General features: G+C 39.1%; 1 protein-coding gene across 5 annotated transcripts in view; it reads right to left on the bottom strand.

Annotated features, from left to right (window-relative positions):
• Positions 1–25,766, bottom strand: part of HTR7 (5-hydroxytryptamine receptor 7) — a 93,352-nt gene that overhangs the window by 44,451 nt on the left and 23,135 nt on the right. The window lies entirely within an intron of this gene.

The following is a 25,766-nucleotide window of genomic DNA, read 5'->3' on the forward strand; positions in this document are numbered from 1 at the left end:
GCCAACATCTTTTATCCTAGTTGTGTGAGTAGTCAAACATGGCTACCAGGGTTCTGCAAATATTTGGTTCAAATTTCATTGTTAAAATATATCAATCATGTTTTTGGAACTGTGCTATAAAGCATCAGCCGCACTCACTTGTGTTCTCTGTCAAATTTTAACAAAAAGCAGACCCCAAATGATTTAATTTGTGCTGCCTGGTTACCTCTGCTTTTTTCTGGAGCCCTCGTGATAAAGTTTCCTTGTGGATATATTTGAACTTCTTGGGAATGTGATGCTGATTAAGAAGACTGCAGGTCTTTTCTTGTTTTGTTTTGCTAAAATTCAGACCTACCCATGTCTACTCACATAAAATCATACAAGCCAATACAGCACAACAGACGTGTGCTCCTCTCAATTAAATGACAAGATACATTCATATGGTATATTCTGCTAAATGGTGACAAATTAAGATGGTCAAGGAACACATTAATTGACTCTTTAAACTGAACACTTAACAATTAATAATTGCATGCACTTGTTACTTGCTGTGATATTAATTTGAAATGAGCATTTCCTACTCTTTTGAGCTACTGTAACAGTTAAATTGAAGAGCAAGCTATTAAAAGATACTACCATGTGCAGCTACTCATCTGTGTGAACCCAGATTTTCTGGATACCATGTAAAGAGAGAGTGTGTGTGTATATGAGAGAGAGAAAGAGATACAGAGAGACACAGAATGAAAAGAGAGAAAATTAAATTGGATGCTTAGATTGATGTGACTAGAACTGTTTTCTATAAACACAAATTTCATTGGAAGTTTATTAAATCAGCCTCATTGATCTTTTGAATGACTTATAGTAATCGAATGTCGCAAATTCAAACAAACAGCTTATACTAACAAAATGTCCCTTTAATCTCTTCTTCATATTTGAATCTTACATAATATTTCATTTAAAAGAGGGGGGTTCAGAAAACTTTGTTCCAAGCTATTCTCTTTAGTGAGCAATTACCATAGGCCAGTAACTATTATGATTCCTAGGTGGGACACAAAGAAAAATATTACCAAGTACCTGTCCACAAGCTTTAAATCTAGAAAAGACAGACATATGCACATTTACAATAAGGCAGTACACGGGAAGTGCCACCAAAGTGTGTGTGTGTGTGTGTGTGTGTGTGTGTGTGTGTGTGTGTGTAATTATATATAACACCTGAAGGAATGAGGAGGTAGATTGGGGGATGATCAATTTGAACTGGGAAGTTAAAGGAAAAGTTATATAAATAATTAGTATTGAAGTTGCACATTGAATACTGAATAGAATTCAATAGGAGGGTTAAATGGAAAGACTCAAGGTAGCAGATTCAGGAAATGTTCAAGAAAAATGCATGGTCCAGTGTGTGTATATACTTTTTTGTTCACATGCACTGAAGGGGGGAGGGGAGGAGAGAGAACAACCTGAGATAAGGCTAGCTTAAATTAAAATATGTTGTAGCCCTTAAAACTGCACCTAGAATAAAGATGTACGTTTGGTATTTATCCTATATCTAATGAGCCCAAAGAGAAAATGTTTAAAGTGAACTGTTGATATTCCCTTCCAGTTTTTTCTTTCAGTCAAGATATCAGTATCATTTCCAGTAAACTGAAGCTTGATAATCCTCCTGTTTCTTGATCTTTCCTCACAAATGTGAAAATTATTCCAGTATTTGACAAGAGTTTTAATTCTTCAAATTTGAAGTATCTAGTCACAGCTGCTCCCTATAATTCTTTGGTATCTACCTGAGGAATCTCCAAGTCTGCTTTCGGTATAGTCTACAAAAAATACATCATGAAATTAAAGAACTTTTAAGAGGGAAGAAACCATAAAATCATGTAACTCCAATTCCTCATTTTCAAAGGCATCTATGACCCATAAAGGTTAAATGACTCTGTTGAAGGGATGAAATGAAACGGAGCATGAAACCATTTTTTAACTCAAAAAACACTAAAAAAAATTTTTTTTAAGTGTCAAACAAGTTCATCACACAAGTTCTCAGTGCTAGGACTATAAACATGATAGCATGATTCCAATATTTAAGTTTCTTGACTTCCGAGCCAAGCTTATCTTCTTGCAGGGTCCAGTGGGGGATTAAAAATAAGGCAACACCAAGTCCCTGGTTCCAAGACCTCTATGTCTAATTGGGGAGATAACAGATAAAGTCTATAAATAGAAGACTTTTTTTTGGCTACAGCCATACCAGATGGAAATAATCATAATTCTTCATTTATAACACATTATCAACATTGCTCCATGTATGACTCTCCTTTTCATTTATTTTATTTATCTTTACAAATACAGTGAACACCATGAATGCCCCATCCATCCCAAGAACCACGATGCAGATGATCATATCTACCGATGGGCACCTTCCTGTCCCTTTCTCTGCCTTCCCTCACACAGGAGGGGAAGCCCACTTCCTGCTGTTAATAAGGGAAGACTCAGTGGAGTCGGTCCAACTTGAGCCGAGGATGCTCACTAGCATTTGGATACATGGAAAATAATATCCAAACGTGAATAAAATCTTGAACAAAGTTCAAACACGAAAAACTACAAGGCAGGTTTGTGGAGGGAGTAGGAGGGATACAAAGACTCATTCAGCGGAACAATAATTTGTGAACGGGCTTAATGAGAAACAATAGAAGATACACCTTATGGTTAGAGGGCTCTAAACACCACCTAAGGGGTCTTAAGTTTATTCTGGAGACAACGGGGAGATTCTCAAAGGGGAAATGAATGATCAAAGTAGTGTTTGGGGAAAATCAGCAGGATGGATATAACCAAAACAGTCCGAAGGGAAGGAAACCAAAGTCAGAAAGTTCAGAGTTGTACAAGAAAATGTCACAGAAAATGACAACTGGCCAACATTCCAGTAGCAGCCACTCCCTGCTTCCCACAAAAATAACCACCCGTCATGAAAAACAAAGACGTAAGACTTATAAAATCACTTAAGTAAATAATCTAACTATTAACAAGAACCCTCAGATTATCTTTAAAAATATTCAACAAGAGATAGCTTAAAATAAACACATCTATTAAAATCACAAAGAGTTAAAGGATAAACAGAGTCACTAGGCAAACGCTAATTTTAAAAAAGCAGATGGCCATATTAATTTCAGATGAAGTAGGGTATACAATTCAGCTGACCTGAAATGTCTATAGGAAAATATAAATTTCACAGATAACCCCCCCAAAGAAGTACACAGTGTAAAGAGACTAATTAGTAGTGAAAGAAACTGAAAAATTAAAGGGAAGAAAAAGGCTCCAGAACCAGATGTTCTAATATGGACAAAAAGATGTAAAACCAACCAATTCATTTTATAAATCTAATATAATTCTAATATCTGAGAAAACTAGCTCCCATTAAAAACAAATTGCTGAGGGGCTTCCCTGGTGGCGCAGTGGTTGAGAATCTGCCTGCTAATGAAGGGGACACGGGTTCAAGCCCTGGTCTGGGAAGATCCCACATGCCGCGGAGCAACTAGGCCCGTGAGCCACAACTACTGAGCCTGCGCGTCTGGAGCCTGTGCTCCGCAACAAGAGAGGCCGCGATAGTGAGAGGCCCACGCACCGTGATGAAGAGTGGCCCCCGCTTGCCACAACTAGAGAAAGCCCTCGCACAGAAATGAAGACCCAACACAGCCCTAAATAAATAAATTAATTAAGAAAAAAAAAAAGAGTAAATCCTATAAAAAAAAAATTGCTATAAAATAGCAATTGCTATAAAATCCTATAAAAAAAAAATTGCTGAAACTATGGACCAGTCCCATGTCTTTAATTTTAATATCCCTTATCTACCAGGCACTATGCTAAAACATAAGAAAAAATATGTTCTCTGTCTTCCTGGTACTTACAGTCTAGCCATTAAACAAGTAATTATTAGTGTCATGAAGTACATATGTGAAAATCACAACAAAATATTGACAAACATTTTTAAAATAAACTAAAAGAATCATTCATAATGACCACAGAGGAGGTTAATCCCAGGAATGCAAGTATAGTTTAATGTTAATTTATTTATGAAAATGACTATACTGCCCAAAGGAATCTACAGATTCAATGCAATCCCTATCCAATTACCAATGGCATTTTTCACAGAATTAGAACAAAAAAATTTACAATTTATACGGAAACACAAAAGACCCTGAATAGCCAAATCAATCTTGAGAAAGAAAAATGGAGCTGGAGGAATCAGGGTCCCTGACTTCAGACTATACTACAAAGCTACAGTCATCAAAACAGTATGGTACTGGCACAAAAACAGAATATAGATTAGTGGAACAGAATAAAAAGTCCAGATATAAACCAACGCACCTATGGCCACCTAATCTATAACAAAGGAGGCAAGAATATACAATGGAGAAAAGGCAGCCTCTTCAATAAGTGGTGCTGGGAAAGCTGGACAGCTACATGTAAAATAATGAAATTAGAACACCCCCTAAGGCCATGCACAAAATAAACTCAAAATGGATTAAAGACCTAAATGTAAGAACAGACACTATAAAACTCTTCGAGGAAAACATAGGCAGAAGAACATGCCTTGACATAAATCGCAGCAAGATCTTTTTTGATCCACCTCCTAGAGTAATGAAAATAAAAACAAAAATAAACAAATGGGACCTAATTAAACGTAAAAGCTGTTGCACAGCAAAGGAAACCATAAACAAAATGAAAAGACAACCCTCAGAATGGGAGAAAATATTTGCAAACAAAGCAACCAACAAAGGATTACTCTCCAAAATATACGAACAGCTCATGCAGCTCAATATCAAAAAAAAACAAGCAACCCAATCAAAACATGGGCAAAAGATCTAAGTAGACATTTCTCCAAAGAAGACATACAGATGGCCAAAAAGCACATAAAAAGATGCTCAACATCACTAATTATTAGAGAAATGCAAATCAAAACTACAATGAGGGCTTCCCTGGTGGCGCAGTGGTTGAGAATCTGCCTGCCAATGCAGGGGATATGGGTTCGAGTCCTGGTCTGGGAAGATCCCACATGCCGCAGAGCAACTAGGCCCGTGAGCCACAAGTAATGAGCCTGCACATCTGGATCCTGTGATCCGCAACAAGAGAGGTCGTGATACTGAGAGGCTCGAGCACCACGATGAAGAGTGGCCCCCGCTTGCCGCAACTAGAGAAAGCTCTTGCACAGAAATGAAGACCCAACACAGCCAAAAATAAATAAATAAATAAATAATTAAAAAAAAAAAAACTACAATGAGATATCACCTCACACAGGCCAGAATGGCCATCATCAAAAAACCTACAAACAATAAATGCTGGAGAGGGTGTGGGGAAAAGGGAACCCTCCTACGCTGTTGGTGGGAATGTAAATTGGTACAGCCACTATGGAGAACGATATGGAGGTTCCTTAAAAAACTAAAAATAGAACTACCATATGACCCAGCAATCCTACTCCTGGGTATATATCTGGAGAAAACATTAATTTGAAAAGATACATGCACTCCAATGTTCATTGCAGCCCTATTTACAATAGCCAGGACATGGAAGCAACCTAAATGTCCATCAAGAGAGGAATGGATAAAGAAGATGTGGTACATATATACAGTGGAATATTACTCAGCCATGAAAAAGAACAATGTAATGCCATTTGCAGCCACATGAATGAAACTAGAGATTGTCATACTGAATGAAATAAGTCAGACAGAGAAAGACAAATATCATATGATATCGCTTATATGTGGACTCTATAAAGGGGGTACAAATGAACTTATCTACAAAACAGAAATATAGTTACAGACATAGAAAACAAAGTGGATATATGTATATATATAACTGATTCATTTTGCTGTACACCTGAAAATAACACAACATTGTAAAACAACTATACTCCAATAAAAATTTTAAAAAATAAAATAAAGTTCTGGGGCTTGGATTCAGGTACCTAAATCAATAAAAAAATAAATTTATTTATATAATATGGTTGTATGTCAACATATCTAATATATATATACACACACATGCTAATGTATAGCTAGTGAAAAGTTTAATTATATTAAAAACAAATTTTTTAAAAAACAAACAAAAATAAGATCAGCTCAGAATTGCAGACCAGTGTAAACTGTGGCCTTAACACTTATATGCTAATTCCTTGATGTATAAAAGAGTATTTTTTTAAAAACCCACAACAGTGTTGGAAAGCAAGAAGGGGAACCTTCAGCGAACCAAAACTCATATGGAATACCTTAAAGATAGAAAGTAGACTGGATAAGATGAAAAGAGGAACCACAGTCCAAAATACTCAGAGAAAATGACTGCTGAACAATGTGGTAGAGCTTCTGGGGGTGTTCTAAGCTAAGAAGTAGAATGGATATAGGAGAGGGATCCAGGGCAACCAATAGTGTGATCTGAGTGGAGATAGTTATCACAGTAGGAACAGACAGGCAAAACCTGTCACTGCCCACTCACCCCTGTGCCCCAAACACTGACCAGTAGAACAGCCCACTGGAAATGCATCCTCCCTCCCTTATCATTACTAGGCTGCTTCAGTGAAAGAGACACCATTAGCAGACAGGCAAGATGAGTCCACAACCAAGAACTCCAAAACATTTGGGGACAACCAAAATCACCAAACTCAACAAGACCTAACACCAGAGGAAGAATTATTGGAACAAACAGGGAGAGACTTTAAAATAAGTATAATTTTTAAAAGCATAATTAATAATCCCAAAATGATCAGGCAAGATATTAGTCATTAAAAAGTAGAAGTTTATAAAGAAATTGTATCTTCGAAATATAATAGGATATTTGTTTTCTCAAAATGAGTCAAGTAATTCTAAAGCTCATCTAGAAGAATACCTAGATGATCTTAGCCAAGAAATTTTGGAAAGGAAATAAATGGTCTTATCAGATAATAAAAAATTAAAACAGCAAGATAGTGGTATAAGAATTGATAATTAATCAGGTAGGATAATAGCCCAGAAACAGACCTCAGTATGTATTAAACCTTACTACAACAACGAAAATAATGAAAGAACTGACTGTAAAAAAAAAAAATCCACAAAATAGCTAAAATAATTCACAAATATTTAAATTATCAAAGGATAAAGACATCCTAAGCAAAAATGCAATCTAAGAAATAAAACAAGATAGTTTTGACTGTATTAAAAATACTACACAGGGCTTCCCTGGTGGTGCAGTGGTTGAGAGTCCGCCTGCCGATGCAGGGGACACGGGTTCGTGCCCCGGTCCGGGAAGATCCCACGTGCCACGGTGTGGCTGAGCCTGTGAGCCATGGCCGCTGAGCCTGCACGTCCGGAGCCTGTGCTCTGCAATGGGAGAGGCCACAACAGTGAGAGGCCCACGTACCGCAAAAAAAAAAAAAAAAAAAAAAAACTACACAAAAATAAAAAGCAAACAATAAATCAGAAAAATATATCTGCAAAATATATGACAAAAAAGGGATTAGCCTCCAAATATAGAGAGCTCTTATGACTTAATTTTTAATTAGTATAGATACTGAGATACAAAGAAAAAAGATTCCTTGAATATTCACCATTTTAACGGTATTTATCTCTAAGTCGTAAAAGTAAAATTTTACTTCCTTTATATTTTTTTGTATACCCCAAATTTTCTACAATGAACACAGTATTTTTATAATCAGAAATAAAAGTTATTTCCAAATCAGTAAAATGAAGATGAACACACAGGCAAAGACAATTCACAAAAGAAGAAATAGAAGGCCAGATAAGATATGATAAAAGGTGGACATCTCTAATCAAAACAACAAAATAAAATAGAATGCCATGTTTGTTTCTTAAATTGTCGAAGTTTAAAAAACAATTTTTTTTTAAATGATACTACCAAGTGTTGACAAGAATTCAATGAAACATACTCTCACATACTCTTGGTGGTGGAAACTAAACTGGTATTATCTTTCCAAAGAACGTGGCAATATATACAGTAAGTATTAAAAATAACAAACTCCTATAATTTCTACTTACAGGAGATTACCCTGAGAAAATAATCATAGCAGCAAACAAGTATTTTCGAATTTTATTTTATTTTTTTATAGAGCAGGTTCTTAGTAGTTATCTATGTTATACATGTTAGTGCACATATGTCAATCCCAATCTCCCAATTCATCCCACCATCACCACCATCACCACCCCCGCTTTCCCCACTTAGTGTCCATCCGTTTGTTCTCTACATCTGTGTCTCTCTTTCTGCCTTGCAAACTGGTTCATCTGTACCATGTTTCTAGATTCCACATATATGCGTTAATATACGATATTTGTTTTTCTCTTTCTGACTTACTTCACTCCATATGACAGTTTCTAGGTCCATCCATGTCTCTACAAATGACCCAATTTCGTTCCTTTTCATGGCTGAGTAACTTTCCATTATATATATATACCTCACCTTCTTTATCCATTCATCTATCGATAGGCATTTAGATTGCTTCCATGACCTGGCTATTGTAAATAGTGCTGCAGTGAACGTTGGGATGCATGTGTCTTTTTGAATTATGGCTTTCTCTGGGTATATGCCCAGTAGTGGGATTGCTGGGTCATACGGTAATTCTATTTTTAGTTTTTTAAGCAACCTCCATACTGTTCTCCATAGTGGCTGTATCAATTTACATTCCCATCTACAGTGCAAGAGGGTTCCCTTTTCTCCACACCCTCACCAGCATTTGTTGTTTGTAGACTTTCTGTGATGCCCATTCTAACAGGTGTGAGGTAATACCTCATTGTAGTTTTGATTTGCATTTCTCTAATAATTAGTGATGTTGAGCAGCTTTTCATGTGCCTCTTGGCCATCTGTATGTCTTCTTTGGAGAAATGTCTATTTAGGTCTTCTGCCCATTTTTTCATTGGGTTGTTTGTGTTTGTTTTTTTAATATTGAGCTGCATGAGCTATTTATATATTTTGGAGATTAATCCTTTGTCTGTTGATTCATTTGCAAATATTTTCTGCCATTCTGGGGGTGGTCTTTTCATCTTGTTTGTAGATTCCTTTGCTGTGCAAAAGATTTTAAGTTTCATCAGATCCCATTTGTTCAGTTTTTTTACTTCCATTACTCTAGGAGGTGGATCAAAAAAGATCTTGCTGTGATTTATGTCAATGGGTGTTCTTCCTATGTTTTCCTCTAAGAGTTTTATAGCATCCGTTTTTACATTTAGGTCTTTAATCCATTTTGAGTTTACTTTTGTGTATGGTGTTAGGGAGTGTTCTAATTTCATTCTTTTACATGTAACTGTCCAGTTTTCCCAACACGACTTACTGAAGAGACTGTCTTTTCTCCTTTGTATAACCTTGCCTCGTTTGTCATAGATTAGTTGACCATAGGTGTGTGGGTTTATCTCTGGGCTTTCTATCCTGTTCCATTGATCTATATTTCTCTTTCTGTGCCAGTACCATACTGTCTTGATTACTGTAGTTTTGTAGTATAGTCTGAAGTCAGGGAGCCTGATTCCTCCAGCTCCGTTTTTTTCCATCATGATTGCTTTGGCTATTCAGGGTCTATTTTGTCTCCATACAAATTTTAAGATTTTTTGTTCTAGTTCTGCGAAATATGCCATTGGTAATTGGATAGGGATTGCATTGAATCTGCAGATTGCTTTGGGTAGTATAGTCATTTTCACAATATTGATTCTTCCAATCCAAGAACATGGTATATCTCTCCATCTGTTTGTGTCATCTTTGATTTCTTTCATCAGTGTCATATATTCTGAGTACAGGTCCTTTACCTCCATAGATAGGTTTATTCCTAAGTATTTTATTCTTTTTGTTGCAATGGTGATTGGGATTATTTCCTTCATTTCTCTTTCTGATCTTTCATTGTTAGTGTATAGGAATGCAAGAGATTTCTGTGCATTAATTTTGTATCCTGCAACTTTACCAAATTCATTGGTTAGCTCTAGTAGTTTTCTGGTGGCATCTTTAGGCTTCTCTATGTTTAGTATCATGTCATCTGCACACAGTGACAGTTTTACTTCTTCTTTTCCAATTTGTATTCCTTTTATTTCTTTTCCTTCTCTGAATGCCATGGCTAGGACTTCCAAAACTATGTTGAATAACAGGGGTGAGAGTGGACATCCTTGTCTTGTTCCTGATCTTAGAGGAAATGTTTTAGGTTTTTCACCATTGAGTTTGATGTTTGCTTTGGGTTTCTCATATATGGCCTTTATTATGTTGAGGTAAGTTCCCTCTATGACCACTTTCTGGAGAGTTTTTATCATAAATGGGTGTTGAATTTTGTCAAAAGCTTTTTCTGCATCTATTGAGATGATATGGCTTTTATTCTTCAATTTATTAATGTGGTTTATCACATTGATTGATTTGCATATATTGAAGAATCTTTGCAGCCCTGGGATAAATCCCACTTGATCATGGTATATGATCCTTTTAATGTGTTGTTGGATTCTGTTTGGTAGTATTTTGTTGAGGATTTTTGCATCTATATTCATCAGTGATATTGGTCTGTAATTTTTTTTTTGTAGTATCTTTGTCTGGTTTTGGTATCAGGGTGATGGTGGCCTCACAGAATGAGTTTGGGAGTGTTCCTTCCTCTGCAGTTTTTTGGAAGAGTTTGAGAAGGATGGGTGTTAGCTCCTCTCTAAATGTTTGATAGAATTCACCTGTGAAGCCATCTGGTCCTGGACTTTTGTTTGTTGGTACAGTTTTAATCAATTTCAGGGATTGTGATTGGTCTGTTTATATTTTCTATTTCTTCCTGGTTCAGTTTTGGAAGGTTATACCTTTCTAAGAATTGTCCATTTCTTCCAGGTTGTCCATTTTATTGGCATAGAGTTGCTTGTAGTAGTCTCTTAGGATGCTTTGTATTCTTCCATGTCCATTGTAACTTCTCCTTTCTCATTTCTAATTTTATTGATTTGAGTCCTCTCCCCTCTTTTCTTGATAGTTTGGCTGAAGGTTTATCAATTTCATTTATCTTCTCAAAGAACCACCTTTTAGTTTTATTGATCTTTGCTATTGTTTTCTTTGTTTCTATTTCATTTATTTCTGCTCTGAGCTTTATGGTTTCTTTCCTTCCGCGAACTTTGGGTTTTGTTTGTTCTTCTTTCTCTAGTTCCTTTAGGTGTAAGGTCAGATTGTTTATTTGAGGTTTTTCTTGTTTCCTGAGGTAGGATTGCATTGCTATAAACTTCCATCGTAGAACGGCTTTTGCTGCATCCCATAGGTTTTGGATTGTCATGTTTTTGTTGCCATTTGTCTCTAGGTATTTTTTGATTTCCCCTTTGATTTCTTCAGTGATCTCTTGGTTATTTAGTAACATACTGTTTAGCCTCCATGTGTTTGTGCTTTTTACGGGTTTTTTCCCTGTAATTTATTTATAATCTCATAGTGTTGTGGTCAGAAAAGATGCTTGATATGATTTCAATTTTCTTAAATTTACTGAGGCTTGATTTGTGACCCAAGACGTAATCTATCCTGGAGAATATTCTGGGTGCACTTGAGAAGAAAGTGTAATCTGCTGTTTTCGGATGGAATGTCCTATAAATATCAATTAAATCTATCTGGTCTGTTGTGTCATTTAAAGCTTGTGTTTCCTTATTTATTTTCTGTTTGGATGATCTTTCCCTTGGTGTAAGTGGGGTGTTAAAGTCCCCTACTATTATTGTGTTACTGTCGATTTCCCCTTTCATGGTTTTTAGCATTTGCTTTATGTATCGAGGTGCTCATATGTTGGGTGCATAAAAATTTAAAATTATTATATCTTTTTCTTGGATCGATCCCTTGATCATTATGTAGTGTCCTTCCTTGTCTTTTGTTACATTCTTTATTTTAAAGTCTATTTTATCTGATATGAGTATAGCTACTCCAGCTTTCTTTTGATTTCCTTTTGCATGGAATATCTTTTTCCATCCCCTTACTTTCAGTCTGTATGTGTCCCTAGGCCTGAAGTGGGTCTCTTGTAGACAGTATATATATGGATCTTGTTTTTGTATCCATTCAGCAAGTCTGTGTCTTTTGGTTGGAGCATTTAATCCATTCACATGTGATTATCAATTACATTCACATGTAATTATCAATATGTAAGTTCCTATTACCATTTTCTTAATTTTTTGAGGTTTGTTTTTGTAGGTCATTTTCTTCTCTTGTGTTTCCCACTTAGAGAAGTTCCTTTAGCATTTGTTGTAGAACTGTTTTGGTGGTGCTGAATTCTTTTAGCTTTTGCTTGTCTGTAAAGCTTTTGATTTTTCCATCAAATCTGAATGAGATCCTTGCCAGGTAGAGTAATCTTGGTTGTAGGTTCTTCCCTTTATCACTTTAAATATATCATGCCACTCCCTTCTGGCTTGTAGAGTTTCTGCTGAGAAATCAGCTGTTAACCATATGGGAATTCCCTTGAATGTTATTTGTCATTTTTCTCTTGTTGCTTTTAATAATTTTTCTTTGTCTTTAATTTTTTTCAGTTTGATTACTATGTGTCTTGGTGTGTTTCTCCTGCCTGGGACTCTCTGCAATTCCTGAACTTGGGTGGCTATTTCCTTTCCCATGTTAGAGAAGTTTTCAACTATAATGTCTTCAAATATCTTCTTGGGTCCTTTTTCTCTCTCTTCTCCTTCTGGGACCCCTATAATGTGAATGTTGTTGAGTTTAATGTTGCCCCAGAATTCTCTTACACTGTCTTCATTTCTTTTCATTGTTTTTTTCTTTATTCTGTTCTGCAGCAGTGAAATCCACCATTCTGTCTTCCAGGTCATTTATCAGTTCTTCTGCCTTAGTTATTCCGCTATTGATTCCTTCTAGTGTATTTCTCATTTCAGTTACTGTATTGTTCATCTCTGTTTGTTTGTTCTTTAGTTCTTCTAGGTCTTTGTTAAACATTTCTTGCGTCTTCTCAATCTTTGCCTCCATTCTTTTTGCGAGGTCCTGGATCATCTCTACTATCGTTATTCTGAATTCTTTTTCTGGAAGGTTGCCTATCTCCACTTCATTTAGTTACTTTTCTGGGGTTTTATCATGTTCCTTCATCTGGTACATGGTCCTCTGCCTTTTCATTTTCTCTGTCTTTCTGTGAATGTGGTTTTTGTTCCACAGGCTACAGGACTATAGTTCTTCTTGCTTCTGCTGTCTGCCCTTTGGTGGATCAGAGGCTATCATTCTTTAAGTACAGATCAATAATTTCCCCTAAATACATTTTCTTGTATTTGCTCACACTGAGGCTCACTTGCCACTTCTCTACCCACATAATTTTGTGAGAGCCTTCTATAATTTATTCCCAAGTCTTGTTACTTTTTAAATATACCTTCTTTCTTTTAATAAGTGTATTATATATGTATTGAATTATAATACATATGTGTATTGTATATAATATATAACATATATAACATATAACATAACATATATATAACATATATATAACATATAATATATATGCATTGAAATATATGTATTGAATTATAAAGCTGGAAAAGATCACAGCCTCTTTATCAAATTCATCCTTCTCAGTTTTATAGTACAGCTTGGAGGTATTAAAACACTTGTCTAAAGCAAACGCTCTCCACCTTGCTGCCTTTCTTGGCGGTCGCCGCATTCCCCATGACTGAGACAATGAAAGGAAGTGGTTAGGGAGGGCAAGGGGAGCCGGCGCCATCCCCGCTGCTCCACAGGCTGAGGCAGCTCCTGCTTCTGCACCGGTCAGAGTGGTCAGTGCTCCCGGAGCTGGTGCCTGTAGCGCGGGCGGTAAGAATGGGCTGATTCTGAGGCCAGGGCTTCGGCAAACTCCTCAGCCTCAGCAGCAGCAGCGGTAGCAGCGGCAGTGACAGTGGCGGCAGTGGTGGCGGGAAGACACCAACAAGTATTTTCATCATACTCTTTAATAACAGTCAAAACCCAGAAATAACCTGAATATATCAATAAATAGGGAAATAACTACATAAATTATGGTACACAATTATGCAGTCTCCAAAAGACATACTTTTGAAAAATGACTTAATTGTGGGGTAACTGCACCCAAAATAATTTTAAATGAAAACAGCAAGAGATAAAATTCTATCTACAGTGAGAATTTAAAATGGTGCAGCTGCTGTGGAAAATAGTATGGTGGTTCCTCAAAAATTTAAAAATTGAATTAGCATATAACCCAGCAATTTCACTTCTGGTTATACACCCAAAAGAACAGAAAGCAAGGTCTTGAAGAGACATGTGTATACCCATGTTCAAAGCAGTATTATTCACAATAGCCAAAAGGTGGAAGCAACCTAAGTGTCCATCAACAGAGGAATGCATCATCAAGATGTGATATATCCATACAATGAAATATTATCCAGCCTTAAAGAGGAAGGTTATTCCGACACGTTACAACATGGATGTACCTTGAGGACATAATGCTGAGACAGATAAAACATTCCCAAAAAGACAAATGCTGTCTGATTTCCACACAGATGTGGTACCTGCAGTTGTCAAATTCATAGACAGAAAATAGAACGGTGGTTGCCAGGGGCTGAGGAGAGAGAAGAATGGAGAGTTATTTAATGGGTACAGAATTTCAGTTTTGCAAGATGAAGAGAAGTGTACAGTTAATAATGGTCAAGATTGTAAATTTTATTTGTACCCTACCACAGTTTTTTAAATGGGGGGAGAAAAATAAGCATGAACCCACTTTCGAAAGACATTGATATGTAAGAGAAAAAAAATTATCACCTCCTTCAACCACCTCCACTACCACAATTTACTAAGTAAACTGATGGTATGAGCGCAAAAGCTTAAAAGTTCTCTGAATAATGAAAAATAAAATAGTATCTTCCATAAGATAGTAGAAGTCTAGGAAAGAGGTAGGTGGAAGAAGGCAGGATCTAGTAAGATGGGAGCCCACAAAAGCGAGAGGAGGATTAAAAGGAAAACAAAAACTCCATTGCCAAAGAAAATTTACAATACATTAGAAATGGCTTATAAATACTTCTGTGCAAGTGGATTCTTCTGGGGAAGCTCAGAGACGAGGCTGAGTGGCAGCTGACACCTGGGTTATATAAGAAATGTCTAGGAAAAAAGACTGGAAGGATACCCCCTAACGGTCAGTGATGGTTATTTCTGGATAACAGGACTCCTGGTGATTTTTTTTTCCTTTTCACGTGTATTCATTTATGCATTTTCTAAACTTTCTACAGCCAGCATGTGGGGATTTATTTTTCAGTGGTTGTTTTGGAGTGCAGTAAAAAAAACAGGGGAGGGGTGATGGGCATGAAAGAAAGGTAAACAAGAGACACTGCCTCGTGAAAGACAAGTCTACAGGATAGGGGCAGGGCCACTGAGGGACTTTATCCTTTTGCAGTTCATTCATTTGCTGATTCGCTGGTCTAACACACATTGATCGATATTCAAAGGAAACTAAAATGAAGAAGACCCAGTCCTTGCTCTCAAGTAGCCGTGAGTCTAACAGACTCATAGTCAGCTCACCATAACGCCATGTGAGAAGCACTGCAAGCATGCTTCGTACCAAGCACACACCATAACAAGAACTAGAAACCTGGTCAAAGTACCAACTAGAATCTAGGATGGAAAAATACTTTGAATTAGTATAAACCAGTAGATGCAAGATATTGTCATAACTATCTGAATTATTCCACTGAGGAACAAAACCCCCATAAAACCACGGAAAATATATCAAGGAAGATGTCCCACTGAGCAGCTTGTTCAAACAGTACACGTTTGGGAAGCAAACATTTTGATAAGCATTTTTGAATTAAATCTTTCAAAAGTAATGTGCTTTCTTTGCATCCTGAAACAGCATATGCAGAACAAAATCTAATGCTTTCCTGATGACTCAGTGCCATCATCCAAAGAATCAAGTATTCTGCTGCCTGTGACACAGCTCTCACATGCTCTCAAGAGCTATTGGTTTCTCTAGGATTATTTCCTCCAGACTGGGTCCAGATTTCTAGGTTTTTCTCATTCTTGTCTGTGTTTCTGGCAGCTTTTTATAAATTTTATCTTAAATACATTGAATTTTAGAGCTGGAAGGGAACTCAGAGATTAACCAGTTCAACGCACTCATCTCAGAGGAGGAAGCTGTTTCCTCCTTTACTCTGAAGTTCTGCCTCTAACTTAGTGCCATTTTAATGCTCCTGCCTTGATGAACTCCTCTCCATTTTCTGATTTTCTGCCTCTAATCTGACAACTGGGAAACCAGATAAGCAATCTTGTTAGAACTACACCAAAAATAACAATAATCAAAATAGAAAAAAATATGCTAAGAATACAAAGTATGACTTTTTTTTTTTTTTTTTTTTTGTGGTACGTGGGCCCCTCACTGTTGTGGCCTCTTCTGTTGTGGAGCACAGGCTCCAGACACGCAGGCTCAGCGGCCATGGCTCACGGGCCCAGCCGCTCCGGGGCATGTGGGATCTTCCCGGACCGGGGCACAAACCCGTGTCCCCTGTATTGGCAGGCGGAATCTCAACCACTGCGCCACCAGGGAAGCCCCAAAGTATGACTTTTAACGTTGTTCTCTTGGGCCATACGTTGTGGGAACATGGAAGCCTCTTTTCCAAACTTCAGGTTTTGCAATTCTGTTTGCAATAAGAAACTGAAGGTTTCCAGGACTGTCACATGAAGAACGCTCATCCTCTGAAAAGGAGGACTTCTTCCCCTTATGAACTGTGTGATCTTGAGTAATCACACATGTAATCATGTGATTCTGAGCCTCAGTTTGCTCACGTGTATAAAGGGAACAAAGTCTACCAGGATAATAATTAGTGGATTACATGAAGTCATGTGCTTTAACGAGTGCTCAAAAAACGGAAGTTGCTGCTGCTGCTTCTCTCTGCTTTTCCTCAAGCAACACAAGAAGGCATGTTTGCAGATGCTCCACAGTATCTTCATTTTACTTATCTCCTTCAGGACTGGATGCAATCCTGCTCAAAGCAAAATGGGTTCTCCCTAGGGCTTCTCAATGTAGATCCCATTAGAATCATCTGGGCGCTTTTAACATGCTTGCTGCCTAAGCCCCGCCTGCAGATATTCTGATTTGACTGGCCTGGATTGGGACCCAGGTGCAGACACTTTTTAAAAGCTCTCCAGATGATTCTCATAGGAGCCCAGGTTGTGAGTTAATACTCTAGAGAAAGACCTCGAGCCGTGCTGAGCCTCCATGCCTGTCTGCCTTGGATCAGGACCCCTAAAAGTCCCCTGTCCACCGGCCAGACTCTGGGTTGGTTTCTTCTTGGTGCTTCCACACTGATACTTTGAGACCCTCCCCTGACTCAACTCCTCTTTCCCTCAAATTGCATGACAATGTCTGGTGTGAGTCTGATCTCATACCAGGTATATACACTGGTATGACTGTACCACTTGTTAATATAATACTTCCATTCTAGCTGGCAAACAGCTACTGCCCCACGCTCTCTGAGTGGCCCCCACTATCTCCATCATCCAGCCCCAATACCCACATCCACTGTAATTGGTCAGTGGTCACAGTTAAATACCTTGAATATCATCCCTGGTGTGCATGACCTAGGACTTTGTCCCAGAGCAATGAAATTTAGAGTCATGATTTGTAAAGATTATGAGTGGGACCCTTTGCATAGACAGCCATGCAGTTTACAGCCTAATTTTATTCAGGTCTTTGTTCAAGTGTCCAAGTACTGGAGAAAATGTGTCCCAGACCCACTCACTCTAAAAAGGCACTTCTCTACTCACCTCACCATGTTTTAATTTGCTGCAAAGCACAAATTACTTACTATTACACTTTTTAGTTTATGTGTTGTTTGAGTCCCTCCACTAGATCCAAGGTTCTGTGAGAACGAGGATTTGGTCTGGTTTGTTTGCTCTCTATTCCCAAAGTGTTGAACAGAATCCATTCCACAGTAAGTGATAATCAATATTTGCCAACAATAAATGAATAAAATAATTCACATACTACCAAGAAAATATATGGATGAAAGAAAATATCTGCAAATCATATATCTGATAAAGGACTTGTGTCCAGAATATATAAAGAACTCCTACAATTCAATAATAAAACCACAAACAGGGCTTCCCTAGTGGCACAGTGGTTGAGAGTCCGCCTGCCGATGCAGGGGATGCGGGTTCGTGCCCCGGTCCGGGAGGATCCCACATGCCGCAGAGTGGCTGGGCCCGGGAGCCATGGCCGCTTAGCCTGCACGTCTGGAGCCTGTGCTTTGCAATGGGAGAAGCCACAGCAGTGACAGGCCCACGTACCAAAAAAAAAAAAACAAAAAAACCCCACAAACAATTCAACTAAAAAGGGGGGTGGAGTTTTGAATAGACATCTCACCAAAGAAAATACACGATTGGCTAATAAATTGCTCAAAATCAGGAATGGATAGGAAAATGCAAATTTAATGACAACTAAATTCCACTATACACCCACTAAAGTGGCTATAAGCAAAAAAGACGTGTGAACATAAAGAAACTGGACTCCCATACATCGATTTTGGGAATGTACAACCAATTTGGAAAATAGTTCGATAGTTTCTTAGAAAGTTAAACATATTCTTACTAGTAATTCCACTCATAGTTATCTGCCCAAGAAAAATAAAAACAATATCCACACGAGGACTTAGAACTGTTCATAACAGCCAAAAAAGTAGAAACATTTCAGATGTCCTTCAGTTGTTGAGTAGATAAACAAAACACGGTATATCCATTCAACAGAATACTATTCTGCAAATATGTGTGTGTGTGTGTGTGTGTGTGTGTGTGTGTGTGTGTGTATAAAAGGAATGATCTACTGATACATACTACGGTATGGATGGACCTCAAAAATATTATGCCAACTGAAAGAAGCAAGACACAAAAGACCACATATTGTATGATTCTATTTACATGAAATTTCAAAAAAAATGGCAAATCTATGAATACTGAAAGCAGAAGACTGGTTGCCTAGGAATGGGAAATGGGAAATAAGGGCACAGGGAATTGGGGGATGTACTGAAAATTTTCCAGAACTGCATCGAGGTGATATATACACAACTCCGTAAATTCACCCAAAATCACTGATCTGTGTACTTTACACGTAAATTTTATGGTATGTAAATTATCCTCACTAAAGCTGTTAAACAACAATGAAAAGATGAAATAAAAACCACTATGGAAATACGTGTTCATTGCGCTCCCTCCCAAAAAATCTCTCCTACTTCCTTTTCACAAATACTGCTTCTTTATCCACTATGGCAAGCAGACATGTCTAGGGCTGGGAACCAAGTCAAGAGGGATCTGCTGGGTTTGGGACATTGTCTTTGAACAGCATACCCCATTCCGCCATAACTTCTCCCAAACAGCCAATGATTTGTGGGTAATTTGGAGTCACAACCCCAAATTGCCCCATGAAGGCTTAACCTGATATATGGTTTCTACTTCTGTGGCCTACCTGCTTCGAACTGTCCTCGTGGTTCCCAAGCTCACTTTTGTTCTGGACACTAGCTTTAGTTCAGCCTTATTCTTCACTGTATAAACCTGAAACAAAACCCCTCAGTTCCATCCTAGATCCTGCTCAAAGAACCTCACTTATACTGGCACCAGCTAGCTTCCCACTAGTTCTGGGGAGGAATAGAGTGCAGGCAGTATCTCACAATCTAAAAGGTATATCCCAGGGATTCCTATCCTCCTTCAAAAATGAGGACCCCTTTTAAATGTCAAAACATTTTTCAAGCCCACACTTAGTAGTAATTGTACTTTTAGTATCGGTTGTCTGAAAAAATACAGAATGACGAAAAGCTATGATAGCTTAAATGCTCTTAAGTAAATTTGCATTTTATTAATCATAACTACATCTATATTTATCAGGAAGGAAAATCTCCTATTTTGAAAAAGGGGGAAACGTTTACTCCAGCTGCTTCTGTGTTCTAAGAAAGTGAAGAATTCACCTCTGGGGGAAAAAAGTCATTCTAGGTCGTGAAAGGGAAGGTTCTAGGCTAATCTGATGAGAGAGAAAGGGGCTGAAAGGAAACAAATTGTTCCACATAATAAAATAATACAGATCTTTTAAGTTGTTCCCAGGCAGATTAAGAGAGTAACGGCTTGGGCTTCCCTGGTGGTGCAGTGGTTGAGAGTCCGCCTGCCGATGCAGGGCACGCGGGTTTGTGCTCCGGTCCGGGAGGACCCCACATGCCGCGGAGCGCCGCGGAGCAGCTGGGCCCGTGAGCCATGGCCGCTGAGCCTGCGCGTCCGGAGCCTGTGCTCCGCAATGGGAGAGGCCACAACAGTGAGAGGCCCGCGTACCGCAAAAAAAAGGACCCCAACACGTTGAAAGAGATGTTGCGGGGGAAAGAGTTGATGAGAAGAGGAACTGAACATGAATTCAGACCATTATCATTTGGAGCAAGGACTTGGAGGCTCTTAGAACGACCCAACCCACAAAAGGGGAATATCCACTATAGGAAATGTGGTTTCTGATCATTTTCTTGAGTTATTTCTTTAGAATCATAAGAACTACAAGTGACTTTTACAGATACCGGGAGAGGATCCCAAGCATCTGAACTAGTACACACAAGGATTAAAACATCAACACAGACCCCACAGTCCTGCCAAGTCTGTTGTTTCAAAGAACAGCTGTAACACCCTAATACTACAGTAAAAGCAACAATCTCCACAACTTACAAGAAAAGCACTCTTGCATATACATTTTTATTTTTACCACCAAAATACCCTAAGAGAAAGGTATTACCAACCCAACTTCACAACGGGGAGAGTGAAATGATACCTTACAGTTACTAAGGAAGTCACAGAATGAGAACAAAAAGCAGGGCCTTTCCATTCTGAAAGCAGTGCTCTTTCTATATCAACACAGGTATGGAAAAGGAACAAGAAAAAAAAGGGCGTCAATAAAATTTTAATTAATTTATCAGATTTCAATAGCCAACAGAGAACACCTGAGAGGTCAAAGAATGAAGCCCTGCTCTAGACAGATTAGGTGCTACTGCTAACTTTAAACCTTCTCCCACTAAACAATAAGAATATTCATTCATTCAATAATTCAACAGACTTTTATTTATTGACTATTTATCTTGTACTAGTACATTGACAAAAGCCAAGTTTCAGTAATTACAACTTGAATACAGTTCAATAATTGGTATCAATAAACAGTGTAATGATATTCTTCCCTTGATGGTAAGAACCTGATTCACTGCCATATTGGTTTGTGGATGTTATTAAGCTGATGAAAATCCTGCCTTTCCTAAAGAACAAAAAGCATTTACCCTGAAAGACAATTACAATCGCACACAAACCACCCGCCTACACTGCTTTTCAATTTGTAACCAGATAAACACAGAAGACTATTCATGAATTTTTTTATTCTAGAGCACCCAAGGTAAGGCAAAAGTCATAGCTGAGAAGTTGCCCAAGTGCGGTTGAGCAATGACATGGCCCAAAGTCATCACAGGAAGATGTGACCCAGAAAAGTTGCTCTACAAAAAAGGGAAATAAATGAACAACTTCCTCAACTTATGTTGTGCCAGTCACTGTCTTTTGTCACTGGAGTCACTGGACAAGTCAGTCCAGTGTGCCTTCCAAGTTCTGGTTCTGCCACTTAGTTAGTTGTTTCAGCAGGTACTTACTTTCTCTGTACTTCAGTTTTCTCTTTATAGAATGTAAAGGTTGGACTACATAATCTCTAGAATTCTCTATCAATCAGGGTCTCAGCAAGAAATAGACTCAAATTAGGATAATTCAAGGTGACTATTTACGGAGGTATGGGCAGGAGGTAGGGAAACTACAAAGGACAGGGCAGCCACAAAAGAATAATCACCATCCCAGGTCCAAAGGCAGGAGGGAAGGAGGCAGTTACAGGACCCAAAAGGAAGGAGTCATGTAGCAAGGGCCACCTTGAGAGGAGCAGCGACTTCCCATCAAGGGGCACAGTCAGTGCAAGGTGATCACCTTGCAGGAAGGGCTGGATCTCCCTTTGATATCCTTCCCTGGACTTGCCATTGGCTGAACTCAACAAGAAGTCAAAGAACATATCAGTTTCCCAGGGAAGAGAACAGAGTGGAGAAGGGTAGAGAGTAAGACCTGGAGATGGGAACTAGCACAGGTCCCTTCCAGTTTTAACACTCACTGATTCTGTTTGTCTGTTAATTTGACCACTGACATGCCAAACCTGGAACTTCTGGGCAGTTAGGAATGGGTATGGAGCAACATACACACCAAGGTCGGTCCCTATGCTATCACTGTACAGAATATTTCAAGGTGCTGATATCATGCTCCTAGATGAACCTCCAAGGTCTAGATATGTTATCTGATTTTTATCTTCAAAAGAGGATACATGACCTAAAAGGAATAGACCACATTTTCTATCCACTTCTCTGTGAAGCATAAGAGTTAAGACGCCAGCGCTGAAATCAGATACACCCAAGTTTGATTCCAGGTTCTGACTCTGGGTAACCTGATTAAACTCTCTAAGCCTCTCCTCGTTTGTAAAATGGTGATAATAGAACCTACCGCGTGGGGCTGTTGGGAAGATTCAAAGAGACGGTCAGCATGTAGCCCAGAGTCTGACTGATACAAGGCAACATTTAATCCTCCACTGGGCATTTATCCAACAAAAATTTCTTGGGGAGTTGTTAATGACTATTACCTGAGTTACCTTCCTCTTCCTTCATTCTGACTCTGAAGGACTCCTTCATATGACTGACTTTCTACGGTTCCCAAAATGCCAACAATCAATCATAGATTTTTACCGAAGCTACACATTAAATGAATTTGTTTGAAGTTATCACCTTAGACAAGATGAAATTAATAGCTTTCAGTGTAAAAACTGTTCATTTTGAGAATATAAATCTTCCACATTGAAAATAAAATCAAAGAAAATATAAATCAATCATCATGTAATGCCATTTGAAAACTATAATTTAGAAAAAGGAAACTTGGATTCCATCTAAAGGATTTATTCCGGCAGTATCTTTTATGACTATATAATCCTATTTTTAAAAAACTTGGGGGACTTTATTATCTATAGATACACAAAGATAGGATAAGGATGGGAAAAAGACCACCATAACTATAAAAGAGAATGTGAAAATACAAAATGTCACGCGTATAGCAAACATCAGGTTTTGGATACCTAGCTGGGGAGTGGGGAAGAAATAAGTGAAGAGACTGTTGGTGACACAGAAGCCAAGACCCAAAGACATCACAACTGAGCTGCACATTCTCATCTGGCCCGTCCACATTTCCAGAGTGCGTTCTTGGTCCAGGCGCTGGGATAGGCCTTAGGTGAGCAAATCCTATTAGCCCTCCAGACACCACTGCTGCTTTCGGAGTATCCAAGGTCTACTGGGAAGGTAGACTTATAAACAGTCATCCAGAGAGCATTATGGACATTGTGCCGTAACACAAACAAATCAACATGGGAACATAAATTCAGGGGAAAGGAGGGTCAAAATACCAAAGGCTTGCTGTCGGTTAGCCTTTGCTGTGTAAAAACTAATCGAAAACCATGTGGTTTAACACCAGCCATTTATTCAGCTCCCTATTGGCAGGTTAGGGGGGCCGTTCTGGGCCAGGCAACGTCAGTCCATCTCGGGTGGGTTTTCTTATGTCTGTGGTCGGGTGGTAGACCTGCTGGTGCCTGAGTAGTTTAGGATGGCTTCATTCACCTGAGTGGTAACTGGCAGCCAGGGAAGTCGGAGGACTAAGCCCTGGGTCTCTCATTGTCCAGCCTGGGCTTCCTCACGTGATAGCAGTCACAGGGTTCCCAAAACCAGCAAAAGAAGGCAAATTCCAAGTCTCTGCCTACATCATGTTTGCTAAAGTCCCATCAGCCAAAGCAAGTTAGATGGCCACGCCAAGAGTCAACATGGGAAGGGTTGTAAAGTCACACTTGAAAGGCACAACAGACATGGGAAGAATTGGGAGCCATTTCTATAATCTATCACAAGGCTACACACAAATGATATCTGAGGGGAATGTAACAGTCTCCTAGGAATTTACCAGGGTAAGAGCTATTCCCTGGAAGAAGAATCAAGACAGGAACCAGCATGTAAATGGAAAAATGCCTCAGACTCACCAAAGATGGAGCAATGAGAGGTTCTGGAGGCAAGGTTAGATTCAAAACATGATTTCTTTTTGTACAAGTATATCTGAAATATCTGTGGCTGTAGTGCATCCCATCATACTGTCTCCAGTGTCTAATCTTGCCCCTGGGGCTTGGAAGCTAACCCAATAAGGCTGCTGGGGACACTCATATAATACGCTCTGCAGGTAAAAACCCTATTATACTGACCCTCCTTACAGGGAGACCTTGGTGACAGGACATCCTGGAAATGAAATCCACAGCATCTTCATAAGCCATGAGAAGCAGAACTGTGCCTTCAAAGATATAGAAAAAAGGCTCTGGCAGCTATGATGAGGTACCCACTCAAGGGAGTAAGGAAACAAGACCCGCCGAAGCAGAACTGTGTCATAAATGGTGTGGCTTCTATGTCCCTCTTTCATTTTCCCTTCCTGTTTCATACTCAAGACACAATTAAATAGTCAATTGTTGCCAGTTTCATTCATTCATTCGTTCGTTCGTTCACTTCTCCAGCCAATATTTATTGAGACTTTCCACATACCAACAGAAGCTGGAAGCAAACAGAGATGAATAAGATGTCTCTATCCCCATGAACCTCAGCACTTGATGTGTGGGGGACAGAGAAATATAATCAACTACATTTCAGCCTGATGGTAATAGAGAAGGAAGCTCAGAGTGATCAGGGAGAGCCTGGGAGGAGCACCTAAGCCAGACCAAGGTGTCAGGGACAGCCTCCTGGAGACCATGACACTTTCGCTGCGTCATGAAGAATGCTTGGGAAATAGGCAGAAAAGAGGAGGGCATTCTAGGCAGAGGAAACAGAATGTACTGGGACATGGAAGCAAAGGAGGACATGGTATATGCAGGAAAACAGAAGCAGCCCCTATACCTCCTGTGACACATACGAAGTACACAGAGGAAAGGGCAAGCGCAGGAGACAGCTAGGATGTTATCTGAGGAGTGACGGTGCACCACAAACCCTCCCCTCCCCATTCTCTACAACATTATACAAGGTACCAGTCATTTATCCTTCCCGACTGACCCAGAGCGCACCTCAGCATGAATGAACCCAAGTCCCTGACGTGCCTCAAGCAGCATCTGAAGGAAATCATGGAACTGACCTTGGCCCCTATTTCTGGCATCACTGGACAGGTAGGGTGGTTTGCAGGCAGGCTGGCATTCCCTGAAGCCTCATCAAGACCCCATATAGACTTTTCCTACGGGAATCCTGGTCTAAACAGCCCCGATCCCTGACCTTTCCACACCAAGCTCCCCTACTCTACTCCCAAATTTACCAGACTCATTTATTCATTCAGGGATATTTTTGCATTCCCACTAGTGTACATGAGCCTGAGGAAGATGAATCAGACACTGTCTTGAGCCTAAAGTGTTTCTACTCTAGTAGGATATTCCTTAATCCATTGATCCATTCCTTCAACAAATATGATTCAGCGCCTACTGTGTGCCACGAACTCTGCAAATGCTAGGAAAATCGAAGTCAAAGTTCTTGCCCATTCTAATGGAATTTAAGACAGGCACATAAACAATTATCTCGAAGGTACAACGCAGCAGATACAGGGTTGGAATGCAGGTTTCCCGACTCCCAGGTGAGTAGCTAAACTTCTTGAAAGAGCTGTTTCTAGTCAATGTCTCTCCTTCCTTCCTCCCAATCTCTCCTCACCTCTCTCCACCGGGGCTTCCATTCCACTGTTTCACTGAAACCTCTCTTCTCAAGATCACCAGTGACTTCAAGGTCGCCCAATTCACTGGCCATTTT

The sequence above is a fragment of the Aethalodelphis obliquidens genome, unplaced genomic scaffold (genome assembly GCF_003676395.1).
Source record: "Aethalodelphis obliquidens isolate GAN/ISIS:26980383/991018 unplaced genomic scaffold, ASM367639v1 scaffold11, whole genome shotgun sequence".
NCBI lineage: Eukaryota > Metazoa > Chordata > Mammalia > Artiodactyla > Delphinidae > Aethalodelphis > Aethalodelphis obliquidens.